General features: G+C 40.1%; 1 protein-coding gene across 7 annotated transcripts in view; it reads left to right on the top strand.

The window, feature by feature from the left end:
• Positions 1–13313, top strand: part of LOC124716994 (speckle-type POZ protein-like) — a 55755-nt gene extending 42442 nt beyond the window's left edge. For 2 of the 7 annotated variants that reach the window (XR_007005690.1, XR_007005689.1), the window contains exon 6: positions 12828–13313. The gene's annotated coding sequence lies outside the window, so the exon portion shown is untranslated. Of the gene's footprint in view, positions 1–12824 lie in introns of all 7 variants that reach the window. The other 5 variants (XR_007005691.1, XR_007005693.1, XR_007005692.1 and 2 more) reach the window with 5 other exon arrangements.
• The last annotated feature ends 277 nt before the right edge of the window (positions 13314–13590 follow it).

Here is a 13590-nt window from a genome sequence, read left to right as displayed (position 1 = left end):
AAATGAGTGATAAATCATTTTAACAAACTAAGCCCTCACAGTTTAATCACTTGCACATGGCCTTTTTACACAACTTCGTTAGATAAATGACGTTCAAAATAATGTTCCACCTACTTTTGGAGTAATGCGTGATCTCTAGTAGTTAATTTTAAATGTTAGCTTCTAATTCCAACAGTTTGCACACACCTTAAACCAGGAGTGAATGTAGCAATTTGCCACCCCAAAGCAGAGAAAAGTATTTCTATCCCTCATTTCAAAATAAATGTACCACCGAGTAACTTAAATTTGTATGTAACTGAATACAATAACTACTACTGCTGCTGCTACTCTCACCCACTACACAAAAAGGGCGACAAGACAGACATCAACAATTACAGAGGAATTTCCCTGCTCCCAGTCACTTACAAAATCCTTTCCAAAGCACTTTTAAACAGGAGAGAATCCCAAGCAGATCCATTAATTGGTGAATACCAGGCCGGATTCAGGAAAGGACAATCATGTGCATAACATATCTGGTGCTTAAAGACGATAATACAAATGAGAAAATGCAGAAACACAGTAATTACATTCATCTACTTCAGGAAAGCATACGATTCAGTGGACCATGAAAAATCCTGTGTAAAGTTATGGAAGAATTTGGGATCGACCGAAAGACATGAAAAAATCACAGGACACTTACAGGAACAACATCCAAAGTGAAATTCATAATATCAGAACCCTTTGCAATCAAAACTGGAGTCTGACAGGGGGATGGACTATCCCAAATGCTGTCAACATTATTCTAGAAAAGAACATCACGGAATGTGTATCTCATGTAAAGGGCTTTCGTTGATAATATAGCAATTATCACCAAGAACAGAACAGAAGCAATTCACGCAGTGGAAAAGCTACATGAAATTACAACAAAAACCAGACTACAGATATCTCATGAAAAAACCAAATATATGAAAGACAGCCAGAAGATAAATCCTCTTTAATCACAAAACATGGTAAAATTGCACAAGTCTGCCATTTTAAATACCTTGGAGAAACTATACAGTCCTCAAGATTAAACTGAACCGCCAATAAACAAAAGAATTGCTGAGCTCCAGAACACTTACAAGCTAATACGGACACATTACAACAAGAAGTTCATTTCAACAGATGCAAAATTAAGGCACTATAGAACAGCGATTCTTCCAGAAGCAATCTACACAGCTGAAGCAGTGGTGATTGATGGTCATTCAAAAATAGAAAAGCAGGAAAGAAAAATTCTCAGGAAGATTTACAGGGCAATCAACAAAAATGGCATTTGGACGAAGAGACCACAAAATGGACTCTATATAAAGACCAACACAATAACAGAAGAAATCAGAAAACACCGAGCCAAATTTTATACACACATCTATAGGATGGAAGACTCCAGAACAGCAAGGAAATTTTTCAATATAATAACAAAGAGTAAATGCGGCACAGAATGGCTGAAAGAAGTCCAGAGGTATTTGCAGCAGATCAACATGAAAAATCTCTAAGGCCACACTGAGTGCCGGAATAAAATCACAAAGGTGAAGTTTGAGGTGGTTACATTGCACCAGCCTGGTAAAAAATGGATAGAAGAATGGAAGGAGCAGCATTCTCAGAGGATGAAGAGTTTTTGGGAGGCAAAGAAGAAAAATGTCCGGAGATGAAATTATGAATTCAAGTTCAATCGCTCTCCTAAAGGGGAACAAACGTTATAATAATAATAAATATATGCAAATTGAACTTGCAACATTCAAACCAGGCAAAATGTTATAAAATGATGTTATTAATTACTCAAAAATTCTTCCAAGGCTTTGTGATGCTGTCACAGTTTTCTAACACATTTCAATGGTTCAGTGTTGTCCCATCCAGGAAAATGAATTTGAACTCAAAATTGTTGTTAAAACTCTTCCAGTGCTCGCCCCCCCTCCCCTCCCCTCCCTTCCCTTCCCCTCCCCTCCCCTCCCCTCCCCTCCCTTCCCCTCTCCTCTCCCTGCAATTTTGATATCAATCTGCCTGTAATAACCAGAAATGTATTTATCTGAAAATCTTACTTTCCATCAAAAGCTTTATCAGGCTTGGTTGTTTCTTCTACTTCCAATTTATTGACTTTTTTCCTATCTGGGCCCCTTTTTTTACATATTCATTTTACTCTTTTGTGCAACTCTTTTTATATGTGGTGTACATAAAATGGTTTTCTCGAATGTATTTAAGTAAAGAATCGTACGACTTTATTACAGTCTCAGTATCAACACTTTGCAATAGCTTAAATCTCTTAAATAACATTAACTAAGAAGTAGTTGTTATTGCAGTTAAGACTGCTCAGTGTTCCAGATGCCTCATATCTTAGTGAAGCCTTTTGAGTTTCATTGTCCCGAATAACTTCCAAAGCTAATATTATTTCTACCCAGTTAAGCTAATTCTTCTGATTTGTGCCCTAAATTTGGGACAAAGCAAATACATCTTTTTATAAAAAAACGTAATAACAAAATACAGCTGATACAGTTGCATAATACTATGATGGAGTCAAATATGGTAATATGATGAAGAAATATTTAGTTTCCTTCACGTCATCCACACTATCCTTCATTACCCTTTCTGCAAGAAATGGTGTAAGCTCTTAACATGTTTGAAATGAAAGATATGATGTGCTCCCTTTTCCGTTGTTTCCATAAGTACTATGTGTTTAACTAGAAGAAGACTGAATTCCAGTATTGGCTGTAGTGCCTTCTCAAAATGTCCACAGTGTGTTGATCCAGATCCATAGTTGTAGACCTGAAAGGTTGGCCTAGTATGGAAAATTTTTGACTACAGCAACAACCCGTTTTATCATGTCCCTCCAGTATTTTACTTCTGTCGCAAGCTGAGATGTTAGGTTTTTATGCTTTCTCCCCACGATTTATCCTCTAGCTTTTAAGTTAACACACATTTCCTACATTCAGCAGAATTTTCATGGGCAGTTAATCAGGACTGAGCATTTTTTCTGTCATTAAATCTCTCATTAGGTTTTGCAAACTGCGATGCACCATTAAACAATAAACAAGGAACAAAATTTGCACCATGCTTGCCATGAGAGCATGCTAAAAATAGTCTATTGTTTCTTGCCAATCCTCATGGTTCTAAAAAACCTTTATTTCGCTACCTTGGATAATTAGTATATTGCCTGCATGAGTTACTGAAATCACAATCCATATTCTGTGACACAAGACCTTCTTAGTGTAATGATCGTTAAGAATTCATTTGTTATACAGTTCACAACATTGTAAAAAAAAAAAAAGAACCATCCTAATCATTCACTCTACATGCGCCGTCTGGGCCAAGTGAAATGATTGTTTCTAAGCTGTTGTTGTTGTTGTTGTTGTTGTGGTGGTGGTCTTCAGTCCTGAGACTGGTTTGATGCAGCTCTCCACGCTACTCTATCCTGTGCAAGCTTCTTCATCTCTCAGTACCTACTGCAACCTACATCCTTCTGAATCTGCTTAGTGTATTCATCTCTTGGTCTCCTTCTACAATTTTTACCCTCCATGCTGCCCTCCAATACTAAATTTGTGATCCCTTGATGCCTCAGAACATGTCCTACCAACCGATCCCTTCTTCTAGTCAAGTTGTGCCACAAACTCCTCTTCTCCCCAATCCTATTCAGTACCTCCTCATTCATTATGTGATCTACCCATGTAATCTTCAGCAGTAGAGAGGATATAAAATGTAGACTGGCAATGGCAAGGAAAGTGTTTCTGAAGAAGAGAAATTTGTTAATATCGGGCATAGATTTAAGTGTCAGAAAGTCGTTTCTGAAAGTATATGTATGGAGTATAGCCATGTATGGAAGTGAAACATGGATGATAAATAGTTTGGACAAGAAGAGAGTAGAAGCTGTTATTACTGTTTCTAATATCAGAATGATTGTTTCTAAGCCGTTATTACTGTTTCTTATATCAGAAACTTCTGACTCGGATAAGTCACATGGTGCACTATTTTCAATGCTGTTCACAACTATTACACTCCACATTATTGCGTTCTGATCTGTTTAGATTTGAGCTCAAGCTGTAACTAGCTGGCTGTGTTTCATTTTTAAATAGTACATTGATTTCTGTACTCTTCCTCGCAGTTTCCTCTTTCTTTATTGCCATATCTTTCGTGAGTTTCCAGTACCGAGAATCACTTACTCTTCTCTGACTGTCACCCATTTTAATCAACACTAAAATAGAAGTCATGAACTAAACACAAAACAACTACACGCATTACAGTTTCAAATTAAACTGAACTCTCACTTAACCAGTTGGCTGTTAGAATGATTAGCAGTATTCCTATGACTGTGTCAGTGGCATCTCCTGTGCTGAAGCTTAATTGTGAGCAATGACATTTGTCTTCCTAACATATAGACCTACCACATGAGAATGAACAGTACTGAAGAAAGTGGATAATTGTGCCACTGTCAAAACGTAACATTATTCCTAAAATAAAAACTGTCCTTATCCCATTGCCTCACAAGACCATCCATGAAATTTGAGCTGATTGTTGCCAATGTTAGTCATATCCGTTTAATTCTGAGTTAAATTCACATACTCTTTTCAAGAGTTGTGAATAAAGTGTTTTAAACAAACAGTAACAGCTTATAAGCCACTCTTTAAAATCCGCCGGCCTTTAACATCTGCTGGCCCAGGTAGCTGCCTAATCTGCTTAGGCCTAAATTTGCCTGTGCTTTAAAATGCCTTACACAATCAGTATTAATTTTCAGTGTCTTCTGTTTCAACTTTGGTATCCCTCACTCAGCATGTCACGAATCAGTCTCTTCTCTCCTATGACACTTTACTCCTTCAACTGTCCGCATTTCCTTCTTCCTCTGATTTTACATTGATATATTTTCTCTGGGCAGAGCATGCACACGTACAACCTTCTCACACGCATGTGAAATGTACTTATTTCAGTTAGCATAAAAGTTTTAATTAAGAAATATGTAAGCCAAGAAGTAAAGAAATTGCATCCGAACCTCTTCATTTGTTTCAAGTGTACTCATTCTGTCTTCAACATTTTTCTGTAGCCTTACATTCTCATCTGAATTTCACTTAAAAGCAAGGCAACACTCCAAACTAATACTTTCAGGAAAGATATCCTAGCACTTAAATGTGTGTTAGATGTCAACAAATGTCTCTTTTCCAGAAATCCCGTTCCTGCTTTTGCCGCTCTGCATTTTGTATCCTCTCTATTTCCGCCATCGTTGCATACTTTCACCCAAATAGCAAAATCGCCTACTGTTATTACTGTCTCAATTCGTAATATAATTGCCTCAGCATAGCTTGATTTAATTCTCCTACATTCCATTGCCCTTGTAAATAATTGATACCCATCTGACAATCTCTTTTCAAAACAGTATCTGATCTTCATAGTCCTTTTCTGTATCTGATAGAATTACAGTGTCTTCAGCAAACCTTAAAATTTTTATATCTTCTGTCTGAACTTAAGAGAATCAAATTTCATCTTGGTTTCCTTTACTGCTCACTTAATGCATAGATCCAATAACACCAAGGATTGGCTACAGCCCTGTCACACTTCCTTCTCATCTGCTGATTTCTTATCATGCTCTTTGACTCTTATAACTGTAATGTGTTTTGAGTACAAGTTGTAAAATAACTTCCACTCCATATTTTACACATGCTATGTTTAAAATTTTAAGAGTGGATTCAAATTTATGTTACGAAAACCTCGTAAAGTAAGTCATTGGGTCAGTACTGAATCACAGAGTTCTACATTTCCCCAGAAGCCAAGCTGATCTTACCTCTAGTAATTGAAATCGGACACAACCGAAAGCTGCAGGCCGACTAGCCGAGGCTGTCGACAGTGAGTTGCCAAAACTGCAGAAAGACAACAGCTGTGAATAACAGTGAAGATGATAACAACAGCTATGGACAGCAATGATAGAATGACAAGTCAGGAAAGGAAGACATATTGTGAGCCTAGATGTAGCAAGATCAAGAACTGAACGATGTGCAGTCAGAACACGACTCACTTCTGAGCCCCTGTGCTGCCAGCATTACAGGCATCCTTGTGAGCACCAGTATGGTGGTGCACTGGGCATGGCCCTTGCACAGCACTTTGGCAGCAACAGTAGTGCTCACAGGTTGTAGGGATGCCGCCTAGCAGCTGTCGTCTGTCTCTGTGCCTCCGGCGGTCTGTCCAAATTGTCGGCCGGGGTATCATATTACTGGAGATTGGCTTCTGTAAATTTTTCTCTTATTGTTTAAATAATTCTTGTTCATATTTCTTAGCTATGATAGAAGGTGCATTAAATACATAATGCAACACATTTTTTTTAGGAAAGCAGGTTGATTTTATTCACGATTCCAATACAATATATTATTCCCCACCATTTTTGGCTACAAAACCCAGTTTTTCAATTTAATCTCCATTCAATGTGACTACCTTACACTGTCTTACTGGAAGGCCTATGTGCCCGCATGGTACCACTATATTGGTCTGTGTGGGAGGAGCCAATGTCTTGCTGTATCAATAACCTCCACATCATCCATATACTGATTTCCATGGAATGCATCCTTCATTGGGCCAAACAGATGAAAGTCAGAATTTGTGAGACCTGGGCTCTTAGGTTGGATGAGGAAGAACAGTCAAATGAAGTTTTGTGAGCTCCTCTTTGGTGCAGACCGGTGTGAATCGTTGCATTGTCACGAAGGAGCAGAAGTTCGTTTGCATTTTTTTTTCTTCAATTTCCTGAGGGTAGCAAAATACACTTCAGGGTATATCATTGCACAAACGGAGGACATCAAACTGAATAACCCCTTCAGAGCACCAGGAGACATTTGGCACGACTTTACCAGCTGGGGGTGCGGCTTTGAACTTCTTGTTTGGCAGAGAGGTGGTGCGGCGCCACACCGTGGATTGCTGTTTTGTTTCTAATTTGAACTCTGTTTCATCGCCAGTCATGATGTTCGACAAAAATTGGTTGCAAGGTTGCAATCGGCCTTGTAACATAAGAACAGTTCTGCACGGATGGTCCTCCATTGGTCTTTATGCTCTTTTCTTGAGCAACGAGGAACCTAGGGAGCACACACCTCAGCTGATGAGCGACTGTATCAGCGCTACCAAAAGAGATGTCCATTTGTCCAGTGAGGAATTTGATTGTAATCCATCGACCACCGTGAATGAGACTCACTGTCCGCACGTTTCGACGTTGCACAAGTCGCAACTGTGTGCGGCCATCCAGCAACTGGGAGGTGGGACATAGTGCCACCATCCATTGGAACTTCATGAAGCTGTAGAGGCTGAAGTGGGAGTGTTCGACAATGTCCTGTAACGAATTCTGCAGTTTTTAAGCGAAAGTGACTGAGAAAAAAAATGTGTTGCATTGCTCAGTGAATGCCCCTCGTATTCAGCTGATGATTTGCAATATTAACTCCTATTAGCACCTGCCTTGTTTCAAATTGGAATCGTCACTTTCTTCTTGAAGGCTGGGGCTGTTTACCTCTCCTATATCTTGCATAATAGATGGAGTTTGTTTTGCTATGGCTGACTCACCAAATGGTCTTTCATTCTGTTGGAATGTCCCTGCTCCAGCTGCCTTGTTTCAGCTTAGGTCTTTCATTGCTGTGCCAGATTCTCTGTGCTACATAATCTTCATCTTGTTAGTCTTGTTCAGACTTTCACCTTTCAGCTTTCTCTTTATTGCTTAGTATGTCATGACATCAGAGTTCTTACTATTCACATAGGTGCTTCTCTTTTCTCTAAAGGTCTCCCTTAATTTTCCTGTAGCTGGCATCGAGACTGAAATGAAATTATTGGACACTTTTATAGATTACAGTTCTGTGTGTGACAAGCTTAATCCTTATCCACACTGGGAATTTTTATAGTAATGCTGGTCATGGAGTGGATTTTCAGTAGCTGGAGGCTTCGTGCCATTTCACTCTACCTTTAGGAGTAGAGAATGAGGAGTATCTATAATCTCCTGACAAACAAGGTTTACATTTACAACAGTTCATACTGGGATAAAACTTCATATCTTCACCTACAGTCAACACTCAGTAATATATATATTTTTTTGTCCAGATTGGAGCATTAGAAGAATGGCTAGTTGTATGTCTTATTCCTCTTAGTCCAGTCAGTGAAGGAAAATTAAAGGAAAAATCATGTACATGCCAGTCTTTGTACAGTGGTAGAAGCGAATATCAGCAACAACATTCCTCACTGGCAGGGTGTGAACATGAGAGAAGGGGAGGGGGGAACGTTTAAAGGTCTCTTTCTTATCTTGAATAATAACCCCTTGGCTGCTCTTGAAAACACACATGGACAGAATCTACATAAATTTCAGCACACTGTTCTACACAGCTAAAAGGATAAATTGATTCTTAGTCATGTGTTGTGAGTGCATAGCATTCTTCAAGGAAAGGCAGCTTCCCCCACCACAAGCCTTGTTAACTTTTCATTTTGCAGACAGATGATACCTCCCCAGCATTTCCTGTCTGGTTCTCTTATGTGAATAGACAAAACAACTTCACTAACGTCTTGATTATATAGTGGAGCTATTTTCAGTTTATTGATTGAGTACTTGTTTGCAGTTGTTGAGTGAGCTTTTATGTAAAATATGTTCCTATAAACAGTAGCTGAGAAGAGATAAGTTAAAAGTCTGATGTTGTCAGTGACCTTTGTATTGTTTGTGGGAAAGGGATTGGATTGGTAAATTTGGCACCTTGCTGTTGTCTATTGTTGACAATGTACTGTAAAGTTGTATAGCTGTGTACTGGGTAGAGCCAATTACCACATGTCCACAGCATGTACACTCACGTTCAGAAAAAACTGAACACCTTGAAAGACTAGAGATAAGACACTCATATTCACAGGACATGTACATTTGTACGTTCTGCCGAAAAGATTAGCATTTGAATCATGTCAGCCCACATGTTCAAGGTCAACATCTATGAGGTGGAATCCAGAATTTTTAAGACCGGTGCTGCCATCTGGGGCCGGAGTGGCCGTGCAGTTCTAGGCGCTGTAGTCTGGAACCGAGCGACCGCTACGGTCGCAGGTTCGAATCCTGCCTCGGGCATGGATGTGTGTGATGTCCTTAGGTTAGTTAGGTTTAATTAGTTCTAAGTTCTAGGCGACTGATGACCTCAGAAGTTAAGTCGCATAGTGCTCAGAGCCATTTGAGCTGCCATCTGGAAAATAGGAGTAGTAGATCTTTGCACCGCTCGGTGGCGGGAGCTGCATATCTGATCAGTCAGTGTGCGGAGTGGCATTCAGTTGGGAGGACATGTTCCCTGTCCACAGTGATTTCCGTAATACTCTGTGTTTGGTGTGTGGCGATTTTACGATGGATCTGTGAACAGAACAGCGTGTGTGTATCGCATTCTGTGCGAATCTCGGGAAAAGTGCTGCAGAGACCCTTGTAATGATTCAACAAGTGTTTGGGGGTCAGAGCATTAGCAGTACGTGTGTAAGTGGCATGCTCAGTTCAGGGCCAGCTGTACAGATGTCAAAGATGATGCTCACTGGAAGGCCCGTTAGCTGCACAACGCCAGACATTGTTGTCAAACTTCAACAATTGGTGCGTATCGATGTCGAACCATTCGAGACCGTGCGGATGAAGTTGGTATTGATTATGGAACATGTCAACGAATGTTGACTGATGAATTGGGCATGCATCGTGTTGCTGCAAAATTTGTGCCAAGGATTTTGACTGCCGATCAGAAGGCACAGCGTGTTAGTGTGCGCGAACCTTTGTCAGACCACATCTGATGATCCAACCTTCTTGTCATGGGTTATCACCGATGATGAGAGCTGTATTTACAGTTATGACCCAGAGACAAAGCAACAATCGTCCCAGTGGAAGAGCCCGGGCTCTCCAACACCAAAAAAAACAAAACAGATGAAGAGCAAAGTGAAGAGAATGATCATCGTTTTCTTTGATGCCAAGGGAATTGTGCACCCAACCAAACAGTGAATTCTGTGTACTACTGTGATGTTTTGCAACAGCTCCATGAAAAATTGCAGCGACGTCGGCCCGAACTTTGACGTGAGGGGAACTGGCTGCTGCATCCCAATGCACCCTGTCACACGTCCTTGCTCACTAGGACATTTTTGGCAAAAAACAACATGGCGGTTATACCCCACCCACTGTACTCATCAGATTTGGCACCTTGCAACGTCGCACTATTCACAAAACTGAAACTGAAGTTGAAAAGCCGTCGATTCGACACTCTAGAGAGGGTTCAAGATGCATCGCTGGTAGTGATGAACACCCTCAAGGAACAGGACTTCCAGAAAACATCTGACCAGTGGCAGAAGCACTGGGACTGGTGTGTATTTGTGGATGGGAACTACTTCGAGGGTCATGATGACCATTAGCCCAAAGGTAATGTTTCTGACAGATGGCAGCACCAGTCCCGAAAATTTTGGATAGCACCTCATATATCGCGGTGCACCACCACCTACCTGTAAAATGTGCCTGCAGCTCTTGTTGTCGCTATAACCGAAGGTAATAGATCTGTATGGCTTGAGCAGACGAGCAGGCTGCTTTGCAGACATATGTGCAAACCATACCCCCAAATTAGTGAGTTTGAAAGAGAATGTTTTATTGGCATGAGAAAATATGATGCATTGACCTGAGAAATTTCTGCTCATGTGTGAAGAAGTGTTTCAGCTGTGCAACAGGTTGTGCAGAATGGTTCATGGAAGGCCGTAGAACATGATGAGATGGGTCACGTCGTAACACCCAGACCACCTCCTGAGAAGATTGACACCGCATCCAAATGGCATTGCAGAACAGATCTGTGTCCTCCTCGGCTCTGGCACAACAGTGGAACAGAGTAACACATTGCACACTACTAAGGGAGACAGTCTGTCCCCATTTATTGTAGCATCGGTTATGTGCACATCGTCCACTTCTCTCCCTGCCTTTGTCAAATGTGCAGAAACATGGTAGATGGCAATGGTGTATAGAACATTACTGGGGACAGGAATGGCATCAGGTGAAGTTTTTGGATGAATCAAGATTCTGCTGGTTTGAAATGATGGATGCATTTCGCTTTGCCACAGACAGGGAGAGGGGCATCACAGTGATCTAACTCGAGGACTTATGAAATGGGGTGCTATTGGGTACAACCAAAATCAAAGTTGGTGCGTGCCCAGGGCACTGAGACCATTGTGACCTACGTGAATGACATCCTGTGACCTGTAGCCGTGCCCTTTCTGCACGACACCCCAGATGTCATTTTTCAGCAAGACAATGCACGATCACATGTTGTTGCACTAATACATGATTTCGTGGTGTCATAGGATGTCAGCCATTCGCCCTGGCTTACCAGATCACCAGACTAGTCACCAATTGAAAATGTGTAGGATATGGTGAAATGACGGGTGCTGCTGTGTGATCCGGTGCCAACTATCACAAGTGAATTTCAGAACCAGGTGAATGCAGCATGGATGGCTATACCACAGGACACCATTCATGCCTTATGCAAGTCGCTGCCATCATGCACTGAAACAAGTTATCATGGCCCATGATAAACCTTGTGCCTATTAGGCAACAGGACACTTGCTGATCATTTCTGCAGAACATACTAATATACACGTCCTATGAATATGAACATCCTATCTCTAGTCATTCGTGTGTTCTGTTTCTTCTGAACATGAGTGTATATTTTCCAAGGTGGGCATGAATATGTTGGATGGAATGAGATTGATCATTTTCAGATAAGAACAGTAATCTGATGTTGCTTGACTTACAGTGAAATATCTGAAGTTCTGTAACAACTAGGTAACATACTACTATTACAGAGGGAGCCAATTTAAGCCTCAGTCTCAGTCTGTTGAGGAGACCGGAGTTTAGGGTGATGCAGTTGATACCCCTCATGATGTGAAAAGTATACCAGAGAGTGATATTGGAGACAATGGAAGCGACATTGTTGAATACATTTTGCCAGCATGTTACAGTTGGGACAGGCTCTTCAGTGGCATTGACAGCTGACATCTCCAGCTGTGGAGCTTTCCTTTCATAATTAGCTCACTTAACAAATGCAAATAAATACTCTTTTAATAGGCTGAAAGTAGCTCCCCTACATAAACATAAGCTCGTCAAAGTTATTTTGTCTACTCAGATTAGAGAACTGAACAGGAAACGCTGAGGAGGTAGAGTCTGCCTGCAAAATGAAAAGCAAGTAGCACTTGTCTTCCACTTGTTACACTCTCTCCAAACAAGTGTTTGCCAATTACTGCTGTTCTCCACTGTGTGTGTCTCATGTCCAACGATACTTGCGCCCAATTTGAATTCCATTCCATACACACACAGTTGAGTGTAGACCACACAAGTGTCCTGCAAGCAACATTTTTGGAAGAAACATTAGTTTACAGGTAACGTCACATCTCCCATTTGCTTTATCTACAAATGAGTCTACAGATGAGCAAGTGAGATCATTCTAAACAGTATGTTCACATATTTTTAAGCCCAAGGATTTACGGTGCTTAAATGACTCCATTTGTGTTTCATTAATTCAGTAGTCAAAGTTTGCCCCACTTTGGAATTTGCATAACACCATTCCTTTCTGCGTAGAGCTAGTTTCAGTTTTTGCATCGCCAGGCTGATTTTTGTCCACACCTGATTCAATATTATAGCTATTGGATTGTGCTAAATTGTAGGCAGTAGCAGCATCTGCAAAAAGGCCAGACTGCTGCTAATACTATCAATTTAGCATATAATACATGACAGGCACAGAAATGATTTATCACACTTCTGTGAGACACACTCAAAACTGATTCAATGTAAAACAGAATCTCGAAACACGTATGAGAAGCTGATACTAAGTTTTTGCCTCTAGCAGAAGATGAAGCTATAACATCAGCAGATGGAAGACAGAAGAAGCAGAATTCAAAGGTCATTTAGAGAGATCCCCATGAAATTCATTTTCAGGAGTTCCAGGAATAATTGGGTATGCAATAAACGGGAACTCAGAACATGTTATTGAACACTGAACTCAGCTGACTTTAGTTAAGCACTAATGACAAAGGAGGAACATTCATCATATGCTTTATCAAGATAAATCAACTTTGATATATCTTTCTTTTAATAATATAATAATTCACTTCAGTCCTCTTCTGCACAACCAACACATTTCTTAATTACTGTTTCAAATTACACCTTCATCTCTATTTTACTCAGAAATGTCATTCCATTGTAAAATGAAGAAAGTTAAGGATGATGTTCCCTTTTGATATTCCATGGTCAACAATCACTGTTTTGTGACCCATTTTTTATTTTTTAATAGAAAACATTTGTATTGTCCAATGAATTTATAACTGTAAAAATGTAACTAAAACCAAATAAATGTAAAACACTGAAATTTCTACTTTTATTCTGTACTTGAGATTGAAACCTGAACAAAAGCTGTATTTAATTGTTGTAATTGGATTTGTAGTACCTCTGTTTATCTGATCAGTTTACTGCAGGCCCTACAGCACTGTTGCCATATCAGCATCTGAGATCTAAGTGAATTTTTTATCTCATCCTACATGGAAAATGAGCTTAGCTGACCATCAGAAACATTACTTCAAAGTACACACTCTTCATTTTGCAAAAATAACTAG

This window comes from Schistocerca piceifrons, chromosome 9, assembly GCF_021461385.2.
Source record: "Schistocerca piceifrons isolate TAMUIC-IGC-003096 chromosome 9, iqSchPice1.1, whole genome shotgun sequence".
In the NCBI taxonomy this organism is placed as follows: Eukaryota; Metazoa; Arthropoda; class Insecta; order Orthoptera; family Acrididae; genus Schistocerca; species Schistocerca piceifrons.
Note: the sequence above shows the minus strand (reverse complement) of the source record. Positions and strands in the feature narration are given on the sequence as shown.